This window comes from Mixophyes fleayi, chromosome 10, assembly GCF_038048845.1.
Source record: "Mixophyes fleayi isolate aMixFle1 chromosome 10, aMixFle1.hap1, whole genome shotgun sequence".
Taxonomy (NCBI): domain Eukaryota; kingdom Metazoa; phylum Chordata; class Amphibia; order Anura; family Limnodynastidae; genus Mixophyes; species Mixophyes fleayi.
Genome location: NC_134411.1, coordinates 86857568 through 86871752, shown reverse-complemented (window position 1 = coordinate 86871752; position 14185 = coordinate 86857568).

The following is a 14185-nucleotide window of genomic DNA, read 5'->3' as shown; positions in this document are numbered from 1 at the left end:
ATCTCAAGATGCATGTGCTTTTTAAATCGGGGGCAAGTCTGCTGTGCTCCACTACACCGGTTGCTGCAGGATGCGTCCAATACCTATGTGGATTATACATTCGCAAAAGAGCGCAAAGGAAAATAAAAATAAAAAATCTTGCAAAAGAGATACGGCAAAAAAACAAGTAACTTTCAATCGCTCAGAGCTTGATTGGGATGTGGCTGCATACACAAGTTTGTCACGCCCCTGACGTAAATTCACTACGACAAAACGCCCTTTCCTCACCCAGTTCATTCCACAAAATCGAAGGCTGTGGTGAGTGTCCTTTGAGCTCTCAGGTGCACGGGACAGGACTGCGCACACAGACGTTTATTAATGATTCTGGGCACGCGCAGAGTGATTTTGCGTACAATACGTTCAAAATCTGCAGATGTGTACCCTGATGATTCAGGCCCTATGTGTTTATATTTAGAGATGCTCACTGACTCCAGTGAACTGGTTTTGGATCTGGATTAGCTTCGTGTTTTGGTTTTGGCAAAACCGCCTCGTGTGTTTTGGTTTTGGATTTTTTAGAAAAAATCCTAAAATATGCTAAAATCACATCATTTTGCATTTTTTTGTTCCTACATTATTATTAACCTCAATGACACTAATTTCAAGTCATTTGCAGTCAATTTTGACCACCTCACAGATCACAATATTATTTCCATACACTTTCGGACAAATACTGCAGCGACCTGGCTGGATGGTAAGTGACAGAGCAATGGCACAAACACGCGCCAGTTCCTAGCACATCTTGGACACATTGGCACACAGCAATGGCAGAAAAGAAAAATGGGCGTCCGCCCTCCCTCTCACCCACCGTTATGTTGGATCTTAAAAAGGAATCCAAAAATCGCGAGATCCAAGATCCGACGGTGTAACGATGATGTTCCGCCTCATTTTCTAATTCGAAAAAGCGTGAGAGTACCGAGTCAGCTCGGTACTCGGATCTGCTAAATTCGGGTATGTTCGGTTCTCAGAGAACCGAGCCTGAGCATAACTTTTTATAATATCATGTAAAACACCAAGACATAAATAAACTCCACCAAGAAATTAAAGTAGGTTTCTGGAAATCCCAAAATATGTGAGAAACCAACACTTCCATGGACAAATCATTGGTCAGTTCTCTTAATGGAGGTGGTAGGAGAAGTTTGGAATTCAAACACTTTGGAATCTGTTGTATTAAGAGCACTGATTGTTCGGCTTACAAGCCAATTACTTGCACCTGACTCATGTGCTGGTGTCAAAGTCCTGTATCACTCAATTCTAAGTTGTCTGAGAAGTAAGGAAGGCGATTGTTATTTGTGGGTGGGATAATCTAACCTCCCAGACATATACAATTTTGGACATTCTCTGTGAATTAAAAAATGGATTATCAAAAAGGTCCACGTTATTGGGAATCTGAAAACCAGAATAAATATGAGTAGGTACTCACTCTGGTATAAGATTTGGGGTGCTCATCACCACACTAAGGGCCTGATTCATTAGTGATCTTATCTGCCATTTTTTGTGCATTCCCAGAAAAGGGAGATAAGAAGCAAAATCCACTGCGTAAAGCTACACGGTTTTCGTCCAATAATCGGCTCAATCAGCCAACATACGACCGCTCGTTCAAAAGTCGGGTCAGTGTGTGTAGTGACACCATGGTCAAAAGTCTGCCCAAATGAACGATTGTCGCCTCATTTGGTTGGTCGTACCGTTTAATATTTTCGTTCCAATCTCGTTTCCGCTAGAGATGAGCGCACTCGGATTTATGAAATCCGAGCCCACCCGAACGTTGCCGATCCGTGTCGGATCCGAGACAGATCCGGGTATTGGCGCCAAATTCAAATCTGAAACGGAGGCTCTGACTCATAATCCCATTGTCGGATCTCGCGATACTCGGATCCTATAAATTCCCCGCTAGTCGCCGCCATCTTCACTCGGGCATTGATCAGGGTAGAGGGAGGGTGTGTTAGGTGGTCCTCTGTCCTGCTATATCTCGTGCTGTTCAGTTAAGTTCTGTGCTGTGCTGTGCTGTGCTCAGTCCAGTGGTGCTGTGTCCTGTGCTCTGTGCTTCTAAGGGCATAGTTATTTCCCCAATATTCCCAAGTGTTTAAAAAAATAAAAAAAAGTTATTTAAAAAAAATACAAAAAACGAATTATTTTTTTTTAATTACAACAAAATTTGCACAACCAATCCTGCAGTATAAGCCCATTGGTACTGCAATATTACCAAGTTCACACATTCAGCAGTAAAAGTCCAGTGGTTCTGCAATATTACAAAGTTCACACATTCTGCAGTATCAGTCCAGTGGTGCTGTGTCCTGTGCTCTGTCCTGCTGAGTTCAGTAGTGCTACTGGGTCCTGTGCTGTGTCCTGTTCAGTCCAGTGGTGCTGTGTCCTGTGCTCTGTGCTTCTAAGGGCATAGTTATTTCCCCATTATTATATAAGTTTTTAAAAAATAAAAAAAAAGTTATAAAAAAAATTAAAATACATTTTTTTTAAAAAAAATAATTATAACCAAATTTGCAAAACCAATCCAGCAGTATATAAGCCCATTGGTACTGCAATATTACCAAGTTCACACATTCAGCAGTAAAAGTCCAGTGGTACTGCTATTACAAAGTTCACTGATTCAGCAGTGTATAAGTCCAGTGGTACTGCTATTACAAAGTTCACTGATTCAGCAGTGTATAAGTCCAGTGGTACTGCTATTACAAAGTTCACTGATTCAGCAGTGTATAAGTCCAGTGGTACTGCTATTACAAAGTTCACTGATTCAGCAGTGTATAAGTCCAGTGGTACTGCTATTACAAAGTTCACTGATTCAGCAGTGTATAAGTCCAGTGGTACTGCTATTACAAAGTTCACTGATTCAGCAGTGTATAAGTCCAGTGGTACTGCTATTACAAAGTTCACTGATTCAGCAGTGTATAAGTCCAGTGGTACTGCTATTACAAAGTTCACTGATTCAGCAGTGTATAAGTCCAGTGGTACTGCTATTACAAAGTTCACTGATTCAGCAGTATAAGTCCAGTGCTACTCTCCTGTGCCGCATATAATTTTTAAAGGCTTTGCCGAGTGTGTGTGGCTTAGGGGTACGCTCTCTTGTGCTACATATAATGGAAAACCAAAATTTGGAGGATAAAGTAGGGAAAGATCAAGACCCACTTCCTCCTAATGCTGAAGCTGCTGCCACTAGTCATGACATAGACGATGAAATGCCATCAACGTCGTCTGGCAAGCCCGATGCCCAATCTCCTAGTACAGGGCATGTAAAATCCAAAAAGCCCAAGTTCTCAAAAAATAGCAAAAAGAGAAACTTAAAATCATCTGAGGAGAAACGTAAAGTTGGCAATATGCCATTTACGACTTGTAGTGGCAAGGAACGGCTTAGGCCCTGGCCCGTGTTCATGACTAGTGGTCCAGCTTCACCCAAGGATCAAAGCCCTCCTCCTCCCCCCCTACAACAAATTTAAGAGAGTTATGCTCTCAGCAACAACAACAAAACAGCAAAGAACTCTGCCTTCTAAACAGATGACATCACAAATCCCCAAGGCGAGTCCAAGGGTGTTGTTGGTTGTGAACCCTGACCTTCCCATCACTGTACGGGAAGAGGTGACTCCATCCAGCATTTGCAGCATGCCCTCTGCATATGCTGGAAGGATCACTCACAGTCCAGTTACAGATTTGGCTAATGAAGGTGTGAATGTTGTACACCGGGAGGAGGATATTGATGTAGCTGGCGCTGAGGAGGATGTTGATGATTATGATGCAGACAGATACCAAATTGCCTTTCTCAATTTCTATTTATATTCTAGATTATTTAACGGCTCAAAAGTTTTCTGTTTTACTCCTAGTGGAGTGGGGATCTGATGCAGACAGATACCAAACTGCCTTTGTCCATTTCTTTGTATATTTGAATTTCTAGTTCTACAGTCTATGCAGGCTGCTTTATATATATTTAACTACAAGTGTAGGGCGGGGGGGGGGGGGGGGGGCTCATAGATAGCCACCAAAGTAACGTGGTCCATTTAATTTCACTTTCTAGCTCCACAGTCTGTGCAGCCTGCTTTTTTTTATCTTCAAAGTATTTATATTTAGTTTACAAGCCTTGCAATCTAAATTAACTAGAGGTAGTGACGTGGTAGAACTCCAAAAGGCAGTTTGGAAGCCCCTGTACAAACTGGCTCTAATTTTTAACTGAGTTGTCCCCCCTCCAGTGTGTACTCGGAAAGAGTTTTTAGTGCAGCGGGGAACCTGGTCAGTGAGCGGCGAAGGAGGTTGCTTCCTCACAACGTTGAAAAAATGATGTTTATAAAAATGAATAATCAATTCCTCAATGAAGTGCAGCACTGCCCTCCAGACAGTAGAGAGGGACCTGTGGTTGTGGAGTCCAGCAGGGACGAATTGATAATGTGTGAGGAGGAGGAAGTACACACTGTAGGGGGAGAGGAATCAGAGGTTGAGGATGAGGACGACATCTTTCCTCAGTAGAGCCTGTTTAGTTTGTACAGGGAGAGAGGAATTGTTTTATTGGTGTGGGGGCCCAAACAAACCAATCATTTCAGCCACAGTTGTTTGGTAGGCCCTGTCGCTGAAATGATTGGTTTGTTAAAGTGTGCATGTCCTATTTCAACAACATAAGGGTGGGTTGGAGGGCCCAAGAACAATTCCATCTTGCAACTATTTTTTTGGCATTATGTGACCATTCAACAGTCGTTTGCCATGTTCAAAAAGTAAACGAAAATGACTACAAATTCAATAAATTAAATCAAAAGTTAAATGCCCTGTCATTATTTAAAACAAGAGGTTTTGACGTGCTAGAATTAGTGTAGTGTTAAGATGTTATAATATAAACACTACACTTGGAACTTGGAGGAGGTATTGTGGCCCCGGTATCAAATTGGGTACCGGGGCCACCCCACTACGCAGTCCAGATACTTGTTTGGTGGAATTCAGACCAGTTGAGGGTGTATTTATTTTATTGTGGCCCCGGTATCAAATTGGGTACCGGGGCCACCCCACTACGCAGTCCAGATACTTGTTTGGTGGAATTCAGACCAGTTGAGGGTGTATTTATTTTATTGTGGCCCCGGTATCAAATTGGGTACCGGGGCCACCCCACTAGGCAGTCCAGATACTTGTTTGGTGGAATTCAGACCAGTTGAGGGTGTATTTATTTTATTGTGGCCCCGGTATCAAATTGGGTACCAGGGCTACCCCAGTACGCAGTCCAGATACTTGTTTGGTGGAACTCAGACCAGTTGAGGGTTTTATTATTATATTGTGGGAACCACTCTATACCACACTACCACTCTATACCACTCTATTTAATACTTTAATTCTATTTAATACTTTAATTCTATTACTAATTCCCATAAAGAGGAACTGCCGCTTCTATTTAATACTTTAATTCTATTAGTAGTTACCATAAAGAGGAACAAAATAAACAAATTTTACCAAAAGTATAATATGACTTACAAACACTACACTTGAAAGATGGTGCCTTTAAATGAAAAAGTCAGTCTTCATTGTACGACTATGTGCAACAGGGACAGTTTTTTGGTTTACAAAGTCAACCAATAACACTTAGACCCTGTCTGTCTTTAACATACTTGATGGGATCTCAATGACGAATGGTCTGTACCATGGTTGGAGGAGGTATTGTGGCCCCGGTACCAAATTGGGTACCGGGGCCACTCCACTATGCAGTCCAGATAGAGGTGTATCAGATATTAAACAACGTTGACTGTTGCTGCAAAATTTTTAAATAATATTGTGGGGAACACTACACTACGCAGTCCTTAAACTTTTTGGGTGGAATTCAGACCCGTGTAGTGTTTTTAAATAATATTGTGGTGACCCACTCCTCTACGCAGTCCAGGTACATTATTGGTGCGAATCATACAAGTTCAGGGTTTTTAATTTATATTGTGGTGACCCACTCCTCTACGCAGTCCAGGTACATTATTGGTGCGAATCATACAAGTTCGGGGTTTTTAATTTATATTGTGGTGACCCACTCCTCTACGCAGTCCAGGTACATTATTCGGTGCGATTCATACCAGTTGATGGTTTTCTTATTATATATATTGTGGTGACCCACTTCTCTACGCAGTCCAGGTTCATTATTCGGTGCGATTCATACCAGTTGATGGTTTTCTTATTATATATATTGTGGTGACCCACTCCTCTACGCAGTCCAGGTACATTATTGGTGCGAATCATACAAGTTCAGGGTTTTTAATTTATATTGTGGTGACCCACTCCTCTACGCAGTCCAGGTACATTATTCGGTGCGATTCATACCAGTTGATGGTTTTCTTATTATATATATTGTGGTGACCCACTCCTCTACGCAGTCCAGGTACATTATTGGTACGAATCATACAAGTTTAGGGTTTTTAATTTATATTGTGGTGACCCACTCCTCTACGCAGTCCAGGTACATTATTGGTGCGAATCATACAAGTTCAGGGTTTTTAATTTATATTGTGGTGACCCACTCCTCTACGCAATATAGGTACATTATTCGGTGCGATTCATACCTGTTGATGGTTTTCTTATTATATATATTGCGGTGACCCACTCCTCTACGCAGTCCAGGTACATTATTCGGTGCGATTCATACCAGTTGATGGTTTTCTTATTATATATATTGTGGTGACCCACTCCTCTACGCAGTCCAGATACATTATTGGTGCGAATCATACAAGTTCAGGGTTTTTAATTTATATTGTGGTGACCCACTCCTCTACGCAGTCCAGGTACATTATTGGTGCGAATCATACAAGTTCAGGGTTTTTAATTTATATTGTGGTGACCCACTCCTCTACGCAGTCCAGGTACATTATTCGGTGCGATTCATACCAGTTGATGGTTTTCTTATTATATATATTGTGGTGACCCACTCCTCTACGCAGTCCAGGTACATTATTCGGTGCGATTCATACCAGTTGATGGTTTTCTTATTATATATATATTGTGGTGACCCACTCCTCTACGCAGTCCAGGTACATTATTGGTGCGAATCATACAAGTTCAGGGTTTTTAATTTATATTGTGGTGACCCACTCCTCTACGCAGTCCAGGTACATGTTTTGGTGCGAATAAGACCAGTTGATGGTTTTCTTATTATATTGTGGGGACCACTCCACTACGCAGTCCAGAAAGATACCTCGTTGCAACGTTTTGGACTAATAACTATATTGTGAGGTGTTTAGAATACACGGTAAATTAGTGGAAATGCTTGTTATTGAATGTTATTGAGGTCAATAATAGCGTAGGAGTGAAAATAAGCCCAAAAACTTGATTTTTTAACTTTTTATGCTTTTTTAAAAAAAAATCCGAATCCAAAACCTTAAATCCGAACCAAAACCTTTCGGCAGGTGTTTTGCGAAACAAATCCGAACCCAAAACATCGAGAAAATCCGGATCCAAAACACAAGACCTCAAAAGTCGCCGGTGCACATCCCTAGTTTTCGCTGTGTAGTGTGTATAAACTTCCGACCAATCCACAACAGTCAGTACGAAATTACAGTCATTGCTCACGACAACATGGCTGTAAAAAGTCGCTAAAGGGACGTCCGCTCTTCCCTTTCCCTTTATCGTCCTAAACAAGGCTAGTGTCCATGGATCGAGCGATCGGAACATTGATCGCATGTAAAATCGCTCGGCATAAAAAGTTGTGTACCCAGCTTAAGTGAATACTTTCTTAAGTTAAGATGAAAATCCATCTTAACTTCACTCTTATCTCCCTGTTTCTTCTTAAAATAAGCATCTTAACTTTTGCACAAGATAAGATCACTAATGAATCAGGCCCTAAGTCTATAAATATAAAAATTCTGAACTCTGCTTGTCTTAATTCTAAAAAATAACAATGAGACTTGGGGACCCTACCTGCGCTTTAAGAGTCTTCTTGAAGAATGCAAAGTCACAAAAACTGCAAGTGACCGCTCATGACAGTAAAGAGAAAATAAAACGTGTAAGACTGCTGTTTACCATGTCTGACAATCAATAAAACCATTAGGAGCTATGCTAATCAGAATGCTTTCTCTAGGGTCCTTTCAACAGTCACCGGCTATAATTGCAAACTGCTTTAGTCACTGTGTAGAACATCTCCGATGTGTTTTACAACAACTGCTGGAGATCAATGCTCCTCAAACCATGGCATCTAGCAATTACATGTCATCAATGGGGCTGCCCTTAGCCGGGACTAAGAATGGGAACAGAAATCTGCAAATCACACAATAATCTTGCATTTGGTCCTTCCTGAAATTGCCATTTAATAGTGCATAGCATGCAGCTATGAAAATGCTTTATTAATAAGGATATTAGTATATTCATTAATGACCGGATGGGTAAACCTTGGTGCAAATCCGTGATATATACAGTATATATATATATATAAAGTATATATATATATATATATATATATATATATATAAAGTATATATATATATATATATATATATATATAAAGTATATATATATATATATATATATATATATATATATAAAGTATATATATATATATATATATATATATATATATATATATATATATATATAAAGTATATATATATATATATATATATATATATATATATTTGTTTTTTAGACCGTGAGATATTTTGTTCACATGGCATACAAAGGCACTATACTATTAGGAGAAGCATGATGCTCTAATTCATATCTGTAAATGCAAACATGAATTGAGGTTCATTGTGCAGAATCACTTAACACATTAATCCATTATGTACCACCAGGTTACCAGTCAATTTAACATATTGCTCGATTTAAAATCTTTTGATTGATATATCGGCTCACCAGGACTGCTCGGCATTGAGAAATCGACCTTGTGCAGAGATGAGAGAAGTTGCGGCGTTTCAAGTTTAATGGCAGCTCCGGAATTCTGCTTTTTGTGTCTCCGTTGTGCCATATGCCATTTGCACATTAGCATTTTGTTGAATGTATAGTCTAGGTATAGAGCTGTGACAGCAATGATTCATTCTGCTGTGTCCTGTGGTTCAAGTAGGATTGAAAAAACTTAATTCCAGATTCCGACGCCGGAATGTTGTGCATTCCGTTGCCAAATGCAGAATGTGGTGAATATTTGAAAAAATATTCTCATGTCTAATATGTGGTATTATTATAATTATAACATGGGGCAACCTTATTGCCCAAACACTAAACAGAATTGTTTTTACTGTGATCTTCCATCTGAGTTGTTTTTTGTTTAAGTTTAACCTCTCTAGGTCACTACTGCTACTACATAAACACCTATGCGCAGTGCAGGAAGCAATTCTGGGCTTATTAATTCACTAGTAGCCAGTTGCATAACTGAGGCCAACACCTTGAACTGCAACCAAATTATCGCCATAAAAAGTCAGCAACATAATAATAACTAAATAATAAACCTATTCATTTAATAATGACGCAAAGGGCCTGATACAGAGCTGGCTGCAATTGTGCCCCAAATGAAAGACTCAAATTGCGCTCACTAAAAAATGATGCAATTCTGGCCATTATGCAAATGTTTATAGCCATTTGTTTTATTTGCAAATTACACCAGAGCTATGAGGCATCAATAAAACTTCAAAAACCTCTCTAATACAGGAGAAACAACTCTGTCTCACGTACTTGAGAAAATTGCTCACAAAACACACGCAAAAAACATAATACATGCACGTGCAACACAGAATGCAATTAGGAGCGTCGGCTGAGCATTCACAAACAGCCAATCATCAGAGGCTCATATTGCTGCCGACCGTCATCATAATCATCATCCGCTATTTTCCCCTGTCCTCGACCACCCAAAATAATACTGCTTGGACAGGCATCTATGTAGAGGTCTGCACCTGTTCACAATTGCACAAACATTGCTTTACTGTACTTGGCCTGTGCTAGAATGTGCTTTCCAGGGGCAAACGCAGGATTTGTAGAGGGGGGGTTTTCACACCACGCCACCAGTGGGCGTGACCAGCATGCATGGGGGCGTAGCTATATTTTTAGACAGTGCTTAGCTGTTATCCAACTCTCCGTATCTCCATAATATACATGGGCAATGCTGCATGCACTACTGTTAGGTGAAGTGGGAGCAGAGTCTAGTCACCTCAATTATACAGTGCCCCAGGCATGGAGGGGGTTTCCAGGCACTAGGAACCCCCCCCCCCCTCGGTTTGCCTATGTTTTCCCTTAACCAGGCACAAGTTGGCGTGAGTGCCAGAAATCCTCAATTCTGCATAGATGTATATGATTGCGGCCACTTTTCTGGACATGCATAGAGCAATGTCAGGCAGGATTCAATACCCAAACTGCCGTAGCACTCACTATGCATCAGCCCCAAAGTGTCATACTGACGTCAATGTTTCCTGGTAAATTGATAGGCTGTATTGATGTGAGACTCTTGCTTCAGCCAACAAAAAAGATGTGCTCTATAAAACGTTTAGATATCAAAACCATGTTTGTTTAGTTGAACATTAATTTTATAATATATTATATACACAGTGCACGACATATTTAAAAATTCTATTTTGATGCAATGTTTTACTAGCCTATAAAGAAAAAAATATATTGTTGACCGATAACCGATAGGTGTATTTGCAGCACAGTTTTCCCCGATAGATACCGCAGCCTTCGTTATAATCTGAGTCGCTGCTACAAATTTGATACAGTATTCAGTTATTTAAACGCGAGGCTGAACTTTACTACGAAGGGATAGAATTTTATTTTTATTTTTTTATTTTTTTTTAAAACCAATAACGGTGTAAAAGAAATGATAAAATCTGTCTATATCAGTTTTTCTCATTGAACTTCTTGTTGTAAACCCTGGGGATTTCTACTGTCCTTTTAGTAATAACTATCCACACTAAACAAAGGGTACCGGTGACCTGAAGGTTCTAATAAGAGAATCTAGGCTATCAATCATTCTCATCTCTGCCTCGTATCGATGTGATCATTAAACCCTCAATTTGGTGTTAATGATAAATTTTAATTCAACAAACTGAAATGGTTAAAAATTATATGAAATATATATTTTTTTTCATCTGAGAATGACATTAGATGAAAAATGGCATCCAAGAGGACGAAATATTACTGCTGATAATGCCACCTGTACCCAATGTACCATGATCATCATTCAGACATCACCTATCTCTAGTAGAACACAGAGATAATGTTATTTTGTGTCCTGCTTTTCTTATTATGTCCATTTAGCTGACATCTTATTGCATTATGCTGAAAATTACGTGGTACTGCTATGATTTACTGTCTGCAGAGCTCTGGTGTAAGCAAATAGCGTAGCACAAAATAGAATATATTTGATAGTTTTTTTTAGCAATATTCCCTGTCTCTGAATCCATGTTTCATGTTTCTTACATGTTCCATCGTCATCATGGAAATGCAAATTAAGAAAAGAGGTTCTAAATGCCTAGGTATGTGTGTGTATGTATGTATATATGTATATATATATATATATATATATATATATATATATATATATATATATATATATATGTATGTATATATATATATATATATATATATATATATATATATATATATTATTATTAAAAATAAAAAAAATAAAAATGAAATATATATAAAATTATATATATATATATATATATATATATATATATGTATATATATATATATATATATATATATATTATTAAAAATAAAAAAAATAAAAATGAAATATATATAAAATTATATATATATATATATATATATATATATATATATATATATATATATATATATAATATTAAAAATAAAAAAAATAAAAATGAAATATATATAAAATTATATATATATATATATATATATATATATATATATATATATATATATATGTGTGTGTGTGTATCTATCTCCATTTGCAAACATTTGTGATACACAATGAGTCGTTCTGAAGAGCTCAGTGGCTTCAAGTGTGGTACTGTGATAGGATGCCACCTTTGCAATATGACGGATCGTGAAATTTCATCCCTGCTGGATATTCCACGGTCAACTGTAAGTGATATTATTGGAAAGTGAAAGCATTTAGGAACAACAGCAACTCAGCCATGAAGCAGAAGACCACGTAAAATCACAGAGTGGGGTCAACGACTGCTAAGGCGCATGGTGCGTAAAAGTCGCCAACACTCTGCTGATTTCATAGCTGAAGAATTCCGAACTTCCACTGGTATTAATGTAAGCACAAAACTGTGTTGCGGGAGCTTAATGGAATGGTTTTTCATGGCCGAGCAGCTGCATGGAAGTCTCACATCACCAAGATCAATGCCAAGCGTCGGATAGAGTGGTGTAAAGCACACTGACACTGGACTGTGGAATAGTGGAAACGTGTTCTGTGGAGTGACGATTCATGCTTCTCTGGCAGTCAGATGAGCGAGTCTGGGTTTGGCGGATGCCAGGAGAACGTTACCTGCCTGACTGCATTATGCCAACTGTGAAGCTTGGTGGAGGATGGCTAATGGTATGATGGCATGGGGCTGTTTTTCGAGGTTTGGGCTAGACCCTTTATCTCCAGTGAAGGGCAATCTTAATGCTTCAGCATATCAAGTCATTTTGGACAATACTATGCTTCCAACTTTGTGGCAATGGTTTGAGGAAGGTCCTTTTCTATTCCAACATGACTGTGCCCCAGTGCACAAAGCAAGGACTACAAAGACATGGTTTGATGAGTTTGGTGTGGAAGAAACTGACTGGCCCACAGAGAGCCCTGAACTCAACCACATTGAACACCTTTGGGATGAACTGGAATGGAGATTGCGAGCCAGGCCTTCTCGTCCAACATCAGTGCCTGACCTCATAAATGCTCCACTGACTAAATGGGCACAAATTCCCACAGAAACACTCCAACATATTGTGGAAAGCCTTCCAAGAAGAGTGGAAGCTGTTATCGCTTTATATGGGTAATTTTTTTTACTTTGAACTCCCCCTCCAACCTCGTGCCCAATCAATGACCAAATGCTGTGGATTTCACTTACACAATACATCTCAACTAGAATTTTTTTTTGTTTAATTAATTTAAGGTTCCAGAAATTCCACTGACTTCTCAAATTTTTGAGCCAATTTGTTGATACGGTTCAATCTGCGGCTGCTTTGAGCGTCCCACGGGAGACGTCTATTGGTCAGTATTAACAATGGACTTCCCAGGGCGCGGAGTCTAACGGACTTCCCGGGCTTGTTCAAGAACCGCCGCAAGGCGGGATGGTTTTAGCTGCTGGAGGCCCCGCAAGTCGCAGTCCCTAGGTTAGCCCACTGATGTAATAGAAGGGAACTAGGAGATGGATGGTCCAGCAGACAGAGTCAGAGGAGAAGCCAGGCAGGATAATTAGCAGAAGTCAACTGCACGGAATATGGAATCCTGATGCGTCTCAGAGAGACTCCGGAACGTATGCACTAGGAGGCTACCAGAAGAATGGTGACAAGTAGTAGCCGGGTCAGTACACAGTAATTCAGTCGGTTCAGATGTGCCAGGGAACAAGCAGGAGAATGGTCAGTGAAGCAGTAGCCGGGTTGGTACACAGTAATTCAGCCGGTTCGGATATGCCAGGGAGCAAGCAGGAAAATGGTCAGTGGAGCAGTAGCCGGGTCATACACAGGGAGATGAACAGAATCAGTACAGGAACTCGAATGGGAAGCCAGACGCCAAGTGAACTTGTTGCTCTGACACAGGCAGTGTGTCAGAGAGAGGCAGAAATAGGAGCGAGGTTTGAATCCCCCTCCTCCCGAATCACATGACCGCAGCTGAGCACCGCCCGGAAGCACGTCGCATCGGCTGTGATCGCAACAGCAAGGTAAGTTTCCTAACAACAAAGAGGTAACTGGGTCCAGTATACATGTTCCAGTTTCCTTTTTAATGACCATGTATATTTAATATTTGGTTTGTTCAACAAAATGCAATTAGAACAGTCAATTTTTCAATCTAAAACGCACTGTTCATTTGTTCTACTGCTCTTCTGGCTATGCCCAAATGCCCAATCTGTGAAATGAATAGGCCCCCTGTGATGTGATGCTCTCTGGTGAGGTAACTCTCAATTTGCAATGAAATAAACAAAGAGATATTTTGCCTGTCTCTTATATATGCAGCTCGTACGGTTTTATAGCCGTCCGACCTTCAGGCAAATGCTGGTGTCTATAATAATTAGCTAGTCCTATGCCAAAA